We start from the raw sequence: 17,007 nt of genomic DNA on the forward strand, positions 1-17,007 counted from the left end.
TTTGAGGTAAATAGTGCACCAAAGTCCATATATATCCTTCGATTTGCACGAAATTTGGCATAGCGTACTGAATTGAGTCTAGAATGGTGTGAATTAAGTTCCATAAAAATCGGTTCAGATTTAGATATAGCTCCCATATATATTTTCGTCCGATTTGAGGTAAATATTGCACCACAGACCCTATATATCCTTCGATTTGCACGAAATTTGGCATAGCGTACTGAATTGAGTCTAGAATGGTGTGTATTAAATTTCGTGAAAATTGGTTGAGATTTAGATATAGGTCCTATATATATTTTCGTCCGATTCTATATAAATGGTGCATCAAAGTACCTATAGGCAAATCGAAGGATATATAGGGACATTCGATTTGCACGGAATTTGGCATAGCGTACTGAATTAAGTCTAGAAAGATGTGTGCTAAATTTCGTGAAAATCGGTCCAGATTTAGATATAGCTTCCATATACAGTTTCGTCCGATTTTATGTAAATGGTGCACCAAAGTCCCTATATATCATTCGATTTGCACGAAATAAGGCAAAGCGTAATAAATTAGGTCTAGAATGATATGTGTTAAGTTTCGTGAAAATCGGTTCAGATTTAGATATAGCTTCCATATATATTTTCGTCCGATTTTAGGTAAATGGTGCACAAAAGTCCCTATATATCATTCGATTTGCACGAAATTCGGCATAGCGTAATAAATTAGGTCTAGAATGATGTGTGTTAAGTTTCGTGAAAATCGGTCCAGATTTAGATATAGCTCCCATATATATTTACGTCCGATTTTGGGTAAATAGTGCACCAAAGTCCCTATATATCCTTCGATTTGCACGAAATTTGGCATAGCGCACTGAATTAGGTCTAGAACGATGTGTGCTAAATTTCGTGAAAATCGGTTAAGATTTAGATATAGCTCCCATATATATGTTCGTCCGATTTAAGGTAAATAGTGTACCAAAGTCCCTATATATCTTTCGATTTGCACGAAATTTGCCATTGCGTACTGAATTGAGTCTTGAATGATATGTGTTAAATTTCGTGAAAATCGGTTCAGATTTAGATATAGCTCCCATATTTTCATCCGATTTCAGGTATATGGAGCATCAAAGTCCCTATATATTCTTCGATTTGCACGAAATTTGGCACAGCGTAATGAATTTGGTATAGAATGATGTGTGTTAAGTTTCCTGAAAATCGGTTCAGATTTAGATATAGCTCCCATATATATTGTCGTCCGATTTGAGGTAAATAGTGCACCAAAGTCCCTATATATCCTTCGATTTGCACGAAATTTGGCATACCGTACTGAATTAAGTCTAGAACGAAGTGTGTTTAATTTCGTGAAAATCGGTTCCGATTTAGACATAGCTCCCATATATAGTTTCGTCCGATTTTATGTAAATGGTGCACCAAAGTCCCTATATATCCTTCGATTTGCACGAAATTTGGCATAGCGTACTGAATTGAGCCTAGAATGGTGTGTATTAAATTTCGTGAAAATCGGTTCAGATTTAGTTATAGCTCCCGTATATAGTTTCGTCCGATTTGAGGTAAATAGTGCACCAAAGTCCTTATATAATCTTCGATTTGCACGAAATTTGCCAAAGCGTACTGAATTGAGTCTAGAACGAAGTGTGTTAAATTTCGTGAAAATTGGTTCAGATTTAGATATAGCTCCCATATATAGTTTCGTCCGATTTGAGGTAAATAGTGCACCAAAGTCCCTATATATCCTTCGATTTGCACGAAATATGGCACAGCGTACTGAATTGAGTCTAGAATGATGTGTGTTAAGTTTTGTGAAAATCGGTTCAGATTTCGATATAGCTCCCATATATAGTTTCGTCCGATTTGAGGTAAATAGTGCACCAAAGTCCCTATATATCCTGCGATGTTCACGCAATTTGGCACAGCGTACTGAATTAAGACTAGAACGATGTGTGTTCAATTTCGTGGAAATCGGTTCAGATTTAGATATAGCTCCCATATATATTTTCGTGCGATTTTAGGTAAATAGTGTACCAAAGTCAATATATATCTTTCGATTTGCACGAAATTTGACATAGCGCACTGAATTGAGTCTAGAATGAGGAGTGGTAAGTTTCGTAAAAATCGGTTCAGATTTAGATATAGCTCCCATATATATTTTCCTCCGATTTTATGTAAATGGTGCACTAAAGTCCCTATATATCCTTCGATTTGCACGAAATTTGGCATAGCGTACTGAATTGAGTCTAGAATGGTGTGTATTAAATTTCGTGAAAATCGGTTCAGATTTCGATATAGCTCCCATATATAGTTTCGTCCGATTTGAGTTAAATAGTGCACCAAAGTCCCTATATATCTTTCGATTTGTACGAAATTTGGCATAGCGTACTGAATTAAGTCCAGAAAGATGTGTATTAAATTTCGTGAAAATCGGTTCAGATTTAGATATAGCTCCCATATATAGTTTCGTTCGATTTGAAGTAAATTGTGCACCAAAATCCCTATATATCTTTTGATTTGCACGAAATTTGGCATAGCGTACTGAATTATGTCTAGATTGATGAGTGGTAGGTTTCCTGAAAATCGGTTCAGATTTAGATATAGCTCCCATATATATTTTCGTCCGATTTGAGGTAAATATTGCACCAAATTCCCTATATATCCTTCGATTTGCACAAAATTTGGCATAGCGTACTGAATTAAGTCTATAGTGATGTGTGTTAAGTTTCGTGAAAATCGATTCAGATTTAGATATAGCTCCCATATATATTTCGTCCGATTTGAGGTAAATAGCGCACCAAAGTCCTTATATATCTTTCGATTTGCACGAAATTTGACAAAGCGTAATGAATTAAGTCTATAATGATGTGTGTTAAGTTTCGTGAAAATCGGTTCAGATTTAGATATAGCTCCCATATATATTGTCGTCCGATTTTATGTAAATGGTGCACTAAAGTCCCTATATATCCTTCGATTTGCACAAAATTTGGATTTATAAAAAAATTACCGAATGCACAAAACATACTGAAATAAGTGTAACCTAACATGTGACAAGTTTCGATGAAATCGGTTTAGATTTCGATATTTTGCTTTAAATTTATTTACATAATTTTGTCCCATTGTAAGAAGCAACTCTATATCTGAACAAAATGTAGTATAGGTAGCAGAATGACATTTTTAATATCATGTTAATGGATGTTCAAAAATGCGACGTCTGTTAGGATTCCATCTGTTGAATATACCCAAAGTGGTGAAGGTTATCATATAGTCGGCTTCGTCCGACTTTACTACTTTCCCCATTGGTTTAAATTAGTTTTTTTAAGGCGTAGATTTTTTAAATATTTTTTTTCAAGGCGTAGATATTTTTTAAATATTTTTTGAAGACGTAGATTTTTTTTAAATATTTTTTTAAGGCGTAGATTTTTTTAAAAAATGTTTCTTCAAGGCATAGATTTTTTTAAATATTTGTTAAAGGCGTAGATTTTTTTAAATATTTTTTAGATTTTTTTAAATATTTTTTAGATTTTTTTAAATATTTGTTTAAGGCGTAGATTTTTTTAAATATTTTTCCAAGGCGTCAATTTTTTTTAAATATTTTTTAGATTTTTTTAAATATTTTTTAGATTTTTTTAAATATTTGTTTAAGGCGTAGATTTTTTTAAATATTTTTCCAAGGCGTCGATTTTTTAAATATGTTTTCAAGGCGTAGATTCCCTTAGAAAGTGTAGGATTGTATTTTAAAAATGTTCTCAAGTATCTAAAGGTTATACAAGATTTTCCATAGATTGATATATCTATATAATTTTTAATAGCACTCCTTATTTCAAAATATTTTTTTTCGTTTCATATTTTTATTGTGAACAAATGATTGTTTCTTTTTTTCCACAAAAAGACATAATGTACTTTATTTCTTCATTTCCTGATCTACAAGTTATCAAATGATTATTTTTATTCAGACCCAAAAAACATATTTCGTTTTTAGTGTTTCATTGTTTGCATTTTTTTTTTTTTTTTTTTGACTAGCGGATGTAGATTTCGCATTAACTTCTTGTCAATTATTCCGTATTACTTTTCTTACTCCGAGGCACAAAAAGAAATAATAGAAACAAACTACATTTCATGGTCTATTTGCAAAACATGCAAAGAAAGACTTAAGACACATGCGCACAACTTTCAAAAAAAAAAAAAAAATAATAAAATCAAAACGCCTTAAGTAAAATAAAACAAAAAACAGTAGCTTTTTGTGTTGTTAAGCTTAGCCAGCAAATCTGTAGTACAAATGTAAAAAAAAAAAAACAATTAAATCCGCATATATGAGTTCAACAAGTGTTAGCCATAGATTCCTGTATGTTATATATTTTTGTGTATAAGTGGTTATAAAAGGGGTTGGCCAGTGTTGAATAGGAAAAGCAAATACAAAACAGAACCACCTTTCATTATTGTAATTATGCGGACGCAAAGACACACAAACACACACACGGGTACCCTATGAACTGGTTTTGATTATTTTGTAAAACAATTAATAAATACCTTTCAGATTATTAAGCGGGGGATTTATTTTAATGACAGAAAAAACAAATGGAGATTTTATATTCAATTGGAACAGATTGAATTACCAAAAAATTTAATTTATTTATTACAAGACTTCCATTATTCATGTTCTCGTGAAAAGGAAACATTGCCATAAATTATGAATTTTATTTGTAAACTATTTTTGCTTGACTCTAATAAAAGACTTAAGACACAAACTTATATTAATTTTCTAAAAAAATTAATAAAAATGTGCTTTAAATTTACCAAAAAAATATATTCATTTATAGTAAAGAAATTCTTGCTAATTAACTGTTGTAATTAATATATATATATATATATATATATATACAGGGTGAGATAAAAAAACGGCAACAAAGTCATGCGCCATAATTTTTACACTTTTTTTCAAATTTTATTGAATGAAAGCAAAAATGTCGGAAATAGCGTCAAATTTTAGAATACGGTTAGATTTGTTCGAATTGGTTACCATTGGCACGAATTATGGCCTTCAAACGGCCAATTAAACTATCACACACTGCCCGATTGTTGCTATTAGGTATTTTGGCCCATTCCCGGCGAAGCGCTTGCTTGAGGTGATCGACACTTTGGTATTATTTATTTGCTTTCTTTCCCAAATACTTGCTTTCCCAAATACTCCAGACACAATAGTCCAACGGATTGGTATCAGGAGATTTTGGTGGCCATTGTGCACTGGAAATGAAGCGAGAAAACTCATTTTGTAACCACTCTTGGGTGGCGCATCCACTATCGCACTCAGGATGGTCCTGTTGGATTATCCAAGGTATGTGGCCAAAATGTTTGCGTGCCCAAGGCTTTAATACGCCCTCCGGAATATTTTTGCCATAATATTTAGCATTTTTTCTGATGATATTCGATTAATACGAGCGAAGAGCTACCATCGGCTGTTATGGCGGCCCACACCATCACCATGTCCGGCTCTTGAGTTTTGGTGGTCAATCGAAGGTTCACATTTCCTTACAACAGAGGCATGGGCAACAATTAATCAAAAATAGGATACCAGCTACACTATAGTTAATGTCTCAGCATACCACTTCTCTGCAGCTAATCTAAACTGTAGCTATCGTTGAGGTCAGCAACTCTAATATAGGTGCCAATGTAAAGGCCTCTGATGCTACCTACTTTAAAGTAGAAGCCTCGGATGTCTGCTATTCTAAAGTGGAGGTCTCTGTGAAGAACTTCACAAAAGTGTAAGCCTCTACTTCACAATAGAAGCTTCAAAATGATGATGTCTGTTCCATCACGAATAACTTTTTTTTTGAAAATTCTTACCAAAATGCTTTTGTAGGCTTGTAAATAATATATTGAGCTGTCACTGGAAAAATTTTAACAGCTTTCGGACGAGTGGCTTAGAAATGACAGCAGTCTGAAGTTGGTTGCAGTTTTTTTCATTTCACCCTGAACTTTAAGCCTTCGTTTTTATAAAAAAGAAAAATAATAAAAAATTAGCATCCGTTGAACATTGAAAAAAAAAATATTTTAAAACCAGTGACGGGGCAGTATACTCGGACGGCGCCGACCATACAATACCCTACCCTACATAGTTGAAACCTCTTGTCCGATTAGAGGTCAACAGCACCTCTTCCTTACACTGAAATATTTTCCAAATATTCAGTATAGCCCTTCTAATTGCTTGTCCATATTCCCTTCACTGTGGGTTGTGTTGTGATGTTCGGTTTTTTATTGTGGCCTATAGATCGACTCGAAATAATACAAAAAATTAGGTTTTCGGTCCAATTCATTCCAAAATTATTATCTGATCATCACCAAAAATTATAGACGTTCTCCTTGATCATACCTGGAACCTCATGGACAATTTCAAAGCGATCAGCGCTATATTTCCGACCTCTATTGTGATAATGGGCTACTAAATAATATCTGAGTACATAAGCACCTGTAAATATTTATGTGTAACTCCCACATCCGAGTACATACGACAATGTAATTGGTATCAACTTAAAGGTCAACCTCTCCTCTTGGATATACTATCAAATTCTGGGGTCTATATCCTTCATGGGTAAATATATACGCCATAGAATACAAATTTTGTAATTTTTCACACAAAAGTCAGGGTCATTGGACCCGCTAAATAATGGCCGATCTTTATTAAAACAGGCATGCTTATTCTTTGGCCCGATCCCCTACTCCATGTGAAAATTCGCAATGTTTGGGCCATAATTACGGCCTCTGGAGCGACCAGAAAATCAGACAAAAATAAAGTATTTGGTCCATTTCATTCCCTAAATATTAACCGATCTTTACCAAAAACAATAGGGGTCTTCATTGGCCAGAAGCCATCCTACATGCAAAATTTCGTGAAGATTCGTCCATAACTATGGCCTGTATCGTGTTTACAAATTATAATGGACAGACGGAAGGATACACATGTCTAGATCGACTCAGCTAGTCGAGATGTGACGATCGGTATACTTAAAGGTGGGTCTAGGACCAATATTTCGCGGCGTTACAAACTCTTGGGGCTGTACAAAGCTATAAAACCCTGACAACATAGTTGTGTAGGGTATAAATATCCACGTCTCCGTTAAAAATTTACAATTCAGTTGAGCCTCGAAAAAAAACATTAAAAAAATCTACGCCTACGTTGATTCTCAAAAAAACTATTTAAAAAAATTTATTTGAAGCCTCAAGAACTATTTTAAAAAATATTCGCCTCTGTTGATTCTTAAAAAAAAATTAAATAATCTAAGCCTTTGTTTAGCCTTGAACAAATATAAAAAAAGAAAGAACTATTTTAAAAAAATTTCGCCCCTGTTGATTCTTAAAAAAATTAAATAATCTAAGCCTTTTTTAGCCTTGAACAAATATAAAAAAATATAAGCCTCTATAGAGCCCTGAAAAATATTTTAAAAACCCTACTCATCTGTCGAGCCCTGGAGAAATATTTTATAAAATCTACACTTCGGCTGAGCGTCGGAAAATAACACAAAAACACTAAAAAAGTACTCATTTTTGGAGATTTAAAAAAATAAACTTATTCTGGCCGCCACAAAACATATTTGTAAATTTTCAGTAATGTAATGCTTTTATGTGAGCCATGCAAAGTTTTGCTCTCTGATTTGTTTTTTGTTGTTGTTGTTGTTTTTTTATTTTGTAAAACTAGTTTTAAATAACTTCCTTTTGTGATAAGGATACATAGCGGCATTTAATGCAATTACATTGCAGATAACAGAGGTTGAATGGTCGCTATGCATGTCAATGAAAACAAAAGACTTAAGACACATACAGCTGAAGTAACTGCAAGTGGCGGGTGTTTCTCTGGCCGACGTTTATTTGTTGTGCCTTTAAACATGTACAGAATATTTAAAACAAAACAAAAAGAAGAACAAAAGAACATAGCCTTATTTAAATGGTAGTATCCGCCAGTATTCAAAAAACAATAAAAAACACCATCCAATGAGATTGAAATTTAATTTCGAAAACAAAGACGAAGGCGAAAAAAAAACGAAATTGGTTGATTGTAGTTAACTGCAAATTACTATGCCAGGGCTGGTATAACCATCAAAAAAAAGGGGCCAAATGGTCTCATTTCATTTTATGTATGTAGCCGCTGTCTGTGGGCTAATCAAGTTCGAAATTTATGGTGTGATACAACCCACATTCTAAAGGAAACAAAATTTAAATTAACTGTATATTTTTTTTCTTTAAATAACTGAAGTTATTTTGGGCGAAACACCCAGTGGGAATTTTTTTGGTAGATGAAACAATGTGTTGTTTTATTTTTAATTTTTTCTTAAGCAAAATCTAGAGAAAATTCAAGTTGTTGAAAAGAAAAAAAAAACAGAAAACCAACCGAAAATATCATTGACCATAACAAAGTTTCAGGGTCATTCACAAGACTCTACAAAAACAAAAAAAAATTAACATCAGCGACAACAACCAAACACGAACACCTTATTCATGAACACCAATTTATAAACTTGATTTTGTTTTAAATTGTTTATTGTAGTTGTTGTTGTTGTATCTTCTCACACGGTTGTTCATTTTTTTTCAACTTAATTTATCTTGAAGCAAATCGTAGCAAGGCGGGTGAGCAAACAAACATTTCATTGTGATATTTCAATTCGTTCTACGTTTAAATCTAAAGTACAAAATAACAACAACAAAAATTGTAAGAACCACCACCAGAACAACAACAACATTCAGTTGTTCTTAAGAAATTATAAACCATTAATATGGCATATTAGCCATTTTAATCGATGTAACAACAGTCCATATATCACAAAAGTATTTATGACGGAGGGGGTCTTAACAGCTTTATGGTGATTTTCGAATGTCAAAACCAGAATCTAGAATCTAGTGGCTGACAGTGGTTTGAGAATGAGGGAAATGTACGGTTTTTAAGTAGCAAAGTCAAGGTGGTAATTTAAAAAAAAAAAGAAAAATCAAATAGCAAAAAGAGCCTTGGAAAACATTTTTTATGCCTCTATCTTTAAAAAATATTTTAATAAAATGTTCGCCTAAAGATAGCCTTGAAAAAAATATTTAAAAAAAAAACACACATCTGTTACTTCTGGAAAACATATTTTATGCCTTTATCTTTAACAAATATTTTAATTAAATCTTCGCCTATATATAGCCTTGAACAAAATTTTTCAAAAAAATAAAAAATTACACCTCTGTTGCTTCTGGAAAAAAAATATTTAAAAACCAGTGAGCGGAGCAGTATATTCGGTGTCGACCATATGATACCCTACACAACTTCCACGAAAATCTAACATTCTGCTGTTCTATATTCTGAGCATGGGAAATATTTTGCGATATTTGCACCCTCTTGACCGAGTAGATGTCAATAAATATTTCTAATAATCATTAGACAAGGGCTGTACTTGTCCAAATTCTCTTTGCCGTGGGTTATGTTATGATGTTAGGGCTTTCAAGTGTGGCCTATATATCGGATCGAAAACAAAAAACACACACACAAAAAATTTAGTTTTCGGTCCACTTCATCCTCAAATTATTATCTGATCATCACCGAAAATTATTGGCATTGTACTTGAATATAAGTCGAACCTCATGGAACATTTCAAAGCGATCAGCGCTATATTTCCGCCCTCTGTACTTTCCCAGATTTTCTTTGCCGTGGGTTATGTTGTGATACTGGGCTTTCAATTGTGGCCTATAGATCGGCTCGAAAAACAAAAAAAAAACACACACACACAAAATTAAGTTTTCGGTCCACTTCATCGCAAAATTATTATCAGATAATCACCGAAAAATATAGGCGTTGTACTTGACCATAAGTGGAACCTCAGCTCTATATTTCCGCCCTCTAGTGTGGTAAAGGGTTACTAAATAATATCTGAATAAGGAAGCACCTGTAAATATTTGCGTATAACTCCCACACCCGAGTACATACGACAATAAAATTGCTATCAATTTAAAGGCCAACCACTCCGTTTGGATATACTATCAACTTCTAGGCTCTATGTCCTTCAGGAGTAAATATATACGCTATAGAATACAAATTTTGTAATTTGTCACACAAAAGTCAGGGTCCATTTTACCCGTTAAATATTGACCGATCTTTATCAAAACAGGCATGCTTATTCTTTGGCCCGAAATTCGCGATGTTCGGGCCATCATTGCGGCCTCTGGAGCGACCTGGAAAACCGACAAAAATTAAGTATTTGATCCATTTCATCCCCGATCTTTACCAAAATCAATAGGGGTCTTCATTGAGCCGAATCAATCTTACTTGCAAAATTTCGCAAAGATTGGTCCATAACTGTGGCCTGTATCGTGTTTATTAATTATAATGGACAGACGGACGGGCACACATGTCTAGATCGACTCAGCTACCCTACACAAATATGCTGTCAGGGTATTATAGCTTTGTGCAGCCCCAAAAGTTTATAACGCCAAGAAATATTGGTCCTAGACCCATCTTTAAGTATACCGATTGTCATATCTCGACTAGCTGAGTCGGTCTAGATATATGTGTCCGTCCTTCCGTCCGTCTGTCCATTATAATTTGTAAACACGATACAGGCCACAGTTATGGACCAATCTTCACGATATTTTGCATGTAGGATGGGTTCGGCCCAATGAAGACCCCTATTGTTTTTGGTAAAAATCGGTTAATATTCAGGGGGTGAAATGGACCAAAAACTGTATTTTTGTCTGATTTTCTGGTCGCACCAGAGGTCGCAATTATGCCCCAAACATCGCAACATTTTACATGGAGAAGGGTATAGGACCAACGAATAAGCATGCCTGTTTTGATACAGATTGGTCAATATTTAGCGGGTCAAATAGACCCTGACTTTTGTGTGAAAAATTACAAAATTTGTATTTTATAGGGAATATATTTACTCCTGAAGGACATAGACCCGGACGGAGGGCGAAAATATAGCGCTTATCGCTTTGAAATGTTCCATGAGGATCCATGTATGGTCAAGGGCAACGCATACAATTTTCGGTGATGATCAGATTATGATATTGGGATGAAGTGGTCTGAAAACCTATTTTTTTTGTGTTTTTTTTCGAGCTGATCTATAGGCCACAATTGAAAGCCGAACATTACAACACAACCCACGGTGAAGGAAATCTGGACAAATAATTAGAAGGGCTGTACTTAATATTAGTAATGTTCGGAAAATATGTCAGTGTAAGGAAGAGGTGTTGTTTGACTTCTAATCGGGCAAGAGAGTGCAAATAACACGAAATATTGCCCAATCTCGGAAAAAACATCCGCAGAAAGTTAGAGTTCCGTGGTAGTTGTGTAGGGTATCGTATGGTCGGCCCCGACCGCCTATACTGCGTCGCTCACTAGCTTAATCATATTTTTTCAGGGTTCAATAGAGACGTGGAGATTAAAATTTTGTTTAAGGTGGCATGGATTTTTAAAAAATATTTTTTTTCAATTAGTAAAAAGAGGATTGGATTTTTTTTAAATATTTCTTTCAAATCTCCCCGAACACTGTGAAAAAAAAAAAACAAAAAAATCCACCATTCATCGTGCTTGTGTAAAGCGATCTTGTCTCGTCTGTAGTATTTTTTTATTGTTGTTACTGTTCTCGATAGGTGACAAGCAAGCATACGGTCGGTTGGTCGATTCTTTAGAAAGACTTGATGACCTTGCAAATGTGTCTGTGTTTGAGTTTTTGTTCTTGATGAATATACACACACATACATATATCTATGTGTGTGTGCTTGCTCTTGGCTATATATCACAATACATATTTCCATTACAAGTCTCTTTAAGATATGCCGTCAATAATTGGCTTTTTTAGTTTCCATTTTTTATCTCGATTTATAGACAAAAGTTAACCAGCAGTATGCTAGGCATCCAAAGCAAAAAAACAGGCATTTTATTGTGAAACTAAGATTAAAAAAAAAACAACAACAAATTTAAAGATCCGCACAAAACAGGAAAATGTTCATAATTCCTAAAATGAATGGAACAAGAATTAGCATGAAATTGTTATTGTTATTGGTTTGTTTTATTACCACCAACATCAACATCAGAGGCCATTAGCCACCAAAGCGGGTCTCTGTGTTTGGTTTGGTTTCATGATGCTGGTTGTGAACTGACCTGAACCGTTTTGAAACAAACGTAGAAAAGAATTTAACCTTAGACTTTAAGAAGCATAACAGAAGATAATGATAAGCAAAAAAATGGATTATGAAATAGTTTTGGGTTGCCATAAATCAGTCAAACAATTTTGTAATATTTCTAACTTTGAAATATTTTTTTTTTTTTGAAATATGTTTTTGTTTTTAAATTATTTCCCACCCACATATTTTTTTCCTTAATTCACATTCAAAGCAACTGCATTCTTTTGCCAGTTGTTGTCCATTCCTAATGGGGTCTAATTTTGAATTGGAAATAACAACAACAACCACCAAATTTATTACTGCTCTAAAAACCTTAGATTTCTAATTTTGTTTTAATGGCAGCAATTTAAGAAATCGTTCACATTTTTTTTTTATTTTCGCTTTAAATTCCAAAACCCCTTCAAAGTTTCTTTTTTATTTATCGTTCAAATGATTTATTTCATCCGCAGTATGTTGGGCGATTTTAAAATAAATTCTCAAAATTTCAAAAAATAATTGCTCTAATAAATAAATCGCACAAACCTGTGATGTAGTTTAAATAAACAAATCTCCAGTACATACCTGAAAAAAAGGAGAAAATAGAAGTTAATTATTTTGAATATATATATATTTTTTTTAAAATTAAAAATAGTAATGGATATTTGAAAAAAATGTTTTTTTTTTACAAATATCTTTTATATAGAAATAATGCGTGGAATTTGTATTTAAAATTATTTTATGAAGTACATAGTAAACATTTTTTTGAATTTGTATACCCTACACAACGATGTTGACAGGGTATTATAGCTTTCTGCAGCCCCATGAGTTTGTAACGCCGCGAAATATTGGTCCTAGACCCACCTTTAAGTGTACCGATCGTCATATCTCGACTAGCTGAGTCGATCTAGACATGTGTGCCCCGTCCGTCCGTCTGTCTATTATAATTTGTAAACACGATACAGGCCATATTCATGGACCAATCTTCATGAAATTGTGCATGTAGGATGGGTTCTCGCCAATGAAGACCCCTATTGTTTTTTGGTAAAGATCGCTTAATATTTAGGGGATGAAATTGACCAAAAACTTTATTTTTATCTGATTTTCTGGTCGCTCCAGAGGCCGCAATGATGGCCCAAATATCGCTAATTTTTACATGGAGAAGGGGATCGGGCCAAAGAATAAGCATGCCTGTTTTGAAAAAGATTGCTTTGAAATTTTCCATAAGGATCCAGGTATAGTCAAGGGCAACGCCTACAATTTTGGGTGATGATCAGAAAATAATATTGGGATGAAGTGGACCGAAAACTTATTTTTTATGTTTTTGAAGTCGATCTATAGGCCGCAAATAATCAAATAGCAAAAATAGCCTTGGAAAACATATTTTATGCCTCTATCTTTAACAATTATTTTAATTAAATCTTCGCCTATGGATAGACTTGAACAAAATTTTTCAAAAAAAGAAAAAAAAACACCTCTGTTGCTTCTGGAAAAAAATATTTAAAAACCAGTGAGCGGAGCAGTATAGTCGGACGGTGTTTACCATATGATACCCTACACATCTTCCACGAAAATCTAACATTCTGTGGTTCTATATTCTGAGCTTGGGCAACATTTCGCGATATTTGCACCCTCTTGACCGACTAGATGTCAACAAATATTTCTGACATATTCAGAAAATTTGCTTTGAAACAGGTATGGTCAAGGGCAACGATTACAATTTTCTGTGATGACCAAAACTTATTTTGTTATTTTGTTTTTTCAAGTCGACCTATAGGCCACAATTGAAAGCCGAACTTCACAACTCAACCCACGGGGAAAGGAATCTGCACAAGTAATTAAAATGGCTGTACTGAATATTAGTAACACTTTTTAAACTCTAGTCGGTCAAATAATTGCCCAAGCTCAGAATATAGAACCACACAATCTTAAATTTTCGTGGAAGTTGTGCAGGGTATCATATGATCGGCCCCGCCAATTTGGAGCTTATTGGAAAAAACATCTTTAAACCAGTAAGAAAAGTAGTAAAGTCGGACTGGACCGACTATTTGATACCCTTCGCCACTTTGGGTATATTCTACATATGTATTCTAACAGACGTCGCGTTTTTGTTATATATCTATATCTGAACCGATTTCAGGGAAACTCGCCAGTATATACTTCAGTACGTTGTGTCAATCGGCCTTGCTATGGATCTTTTCACGAAGTTTATCAACATCATTCTAGACTTAATTCAGTACCCTATACCAAAATTCGTGCAAATCGAAAGATATACGGGGTCTTTGGTGCACCAATTACATAAAATCGGACGAAAATATATATGGGAGCTATATCTAAATCTGAACCGGTTTTCACGAAACTTACAACACATCATTCTAGACTTAATTTAGTACGCTATGACAAATTTCGTGCAAATCGAAACATACGGAGGGAGTTTGGTACACAATTTACCTTAAATCGGACGAAAAAAGATATAGGAGCTATATCTAAATCTGAACCGATTTTCATGAAACTTAGCACACGTCATTCTTGCCCTATTTCAGTACGCTATGACAAATCGAATCGAATGATTTTCATAGACTTGGGTGCACCAATTACCTAAAATCGGGTGAAAATATATATAGGAGCTATATCTAAATCTGAACAGATTTTCACGAAACTTACAACACATAATTTTAGACCTAATTCATTACGCTGTGCCAAATTTCGTGCAAATCGAAAGATATATAGGGACTTTGGTACACCATTTACTTTAAATCGGACGAAAATATATATGAGAGCTATATCTAAATCTCAACCGATTTTCACAAAACTTTGCACACATCGTTCTAGACTTAATTTAGTGCGCTATGCCAAATTTCGTGCAAATCGAAACATATATAGGGACTTTGGTACACCATTTACCTTAAATCGGACGAAAATATATATGGGAGCTATATCTAAATTTGAACCGATTTTCACGAAACTTAACACACATCATTCTAGACCTAATTCATTACGCTGTGCCAAATTTCGTGCAAATCGAAACATATATAGGGACTTTGGTACACCATTTACATTAAATCGGATGAAAATATATATGGGAGCTATATCTAAATCTGAACCGATTTTCAGGAATCTTAAAACACATCATGTTATACCTAATTCATTACCTATAGGGTTCGTCCTTTTGCCAAATAAATGAGCTGTGATAAATTTCATCCAATTCGGATGATAAATGCAACCTGTACTTTGTTTACAATTTAACATGAACAGACGGACGAACATGCATAAATCGACTCAGAAAGTGATTCTATGCATATTCTCAAAAGGAACCATAGGTCTAGCTCGATTCCTTTTGCCTGTTACAAACATATGCACAAAGACATAATGTGGTGAAGGGTATAAAAATCCACGTCTATTTTAACTACTTGAAAAAAAATATTAAAAAAAAAAATCCTCTCCTTGTTGGGTGTTTTTAAAAAATATTGTTTTTAATCTCCAAAGTGTGCATGGATTTTTTTAATTTTTTTTTTTTTTTTTTGATGTGGAACTGCAAAAATGTATTCCCATTTAGATGTTCCTTAGAAGTGATTTAATCTTGTTATACATAATTGGTCAAGACAATGAACACAAAGAATTTTATCTCTATGTCCATAAAAATGTTTATTTTTTTTTTAATTTTTTGAAAGTTGGACATATTTTATTTGTTTTTGTTATAACCCTGAACTGTTGAATGGTTTATGACACCTTTTGAGAGTTAGTTTCACACAAAAAAAGGTCATGAAACATAAATGTTTATGGACACATTGTGAAACAATGGTCAGTTATGATACATTTGTGGCATTTTGTTTTATTATTTATATACAAGTTTTTTTTGGAAAGGGTTTTTTTTCGTAATATTTAAAAAATATGGTATATCCTCTTGGAATTAATTTATCACCACTGGTTTAATATATTTTTTTTTTTTTATTCACCACTTTTTTTTTTTGTTCTAATTATTAATTATTATTTTTTCACAATGTCAGCTATTTTTTTAGATTTTTTCCATTCTTAAATGTGTGTATTTTTATTTATTTTAAAGGTTTCGTTCTTAAGTCTTTTGTTTCTATGAAATCATATTTCCTTCTCAATTTATTTGTAAGTATGTGTCTTAAGTCGTTTGTTTCCAAAGGAAACCACAAATTATTTTGTGAAAGTTAACATTTGAAAGGTAATGTAAAGATTTTTAATGGATTTCCTGGTAATTAAAAATGTTGCAACGATGTTGCAATAATGTACATTATTTCTGTGTATGTGTGTAGTTGTGGGGGCGTTTAAAAACCATTACAAATTTATGACGAACAATTAACCACCAACTGCTTATAAGAACTCTTTGCCACCAAATATCTAGAATCTTGGCAATTTTTAACCGGCTTTTGGCTAAACTTAACTGGTATTTCATTGCTTGTCAATAAATTTTGTGAAACGTCAATCAAAAGCCAAGAGAAAAAAAAAACAAAATTACCCCAATCTACTATTGACGACACAATGGCTAAGAATAGTACTCAGTCCATGGCTCGTGGTTGAGTAAAACAAAAATTGTGCAATTGTAAAAAATATCAGAAAAAAAAGAATCGTTAAACGTTTTGACTTGACAACATAGATAGATAATAATAATGGCAGTTTATTGGTTGCAAAAAAAGCACATTGTGCAAAAAAAGGCCTTGAGTTGGCTGGCTTTTTAATGTAATTTATTTTTGATTTGGCTATCAAACAACATTATTTTATATTCGAATAGAGGGGAGGGGTTATCTAAGAGTTGGTAGGGAGGGTGAAGGAACCTAACATAAAATTATGATGGTGATGATGATGAGGTTGTTGTATCTTCATTGCATTATAAATTTTGGTTTGAATGGACAACAGCGCTCA

This window comes from Musca vetustissima, unplaced genomic scaffold, assembly GCF_032173495.1.
Source record: "Musca vetustissima isolate MV318-11 ecotype Yass unplaced genomic scaffold, APGP_CSIRO_Mvet_v1 utg3767, whole genome shotgun sequence".
Taxonomy (NCBI): domain Eukaryota; kingdom Metazoa; phylum Arthropoda; class Insecta; order Diptera; family Muscidae; genus Musca; species Musca vetustissima.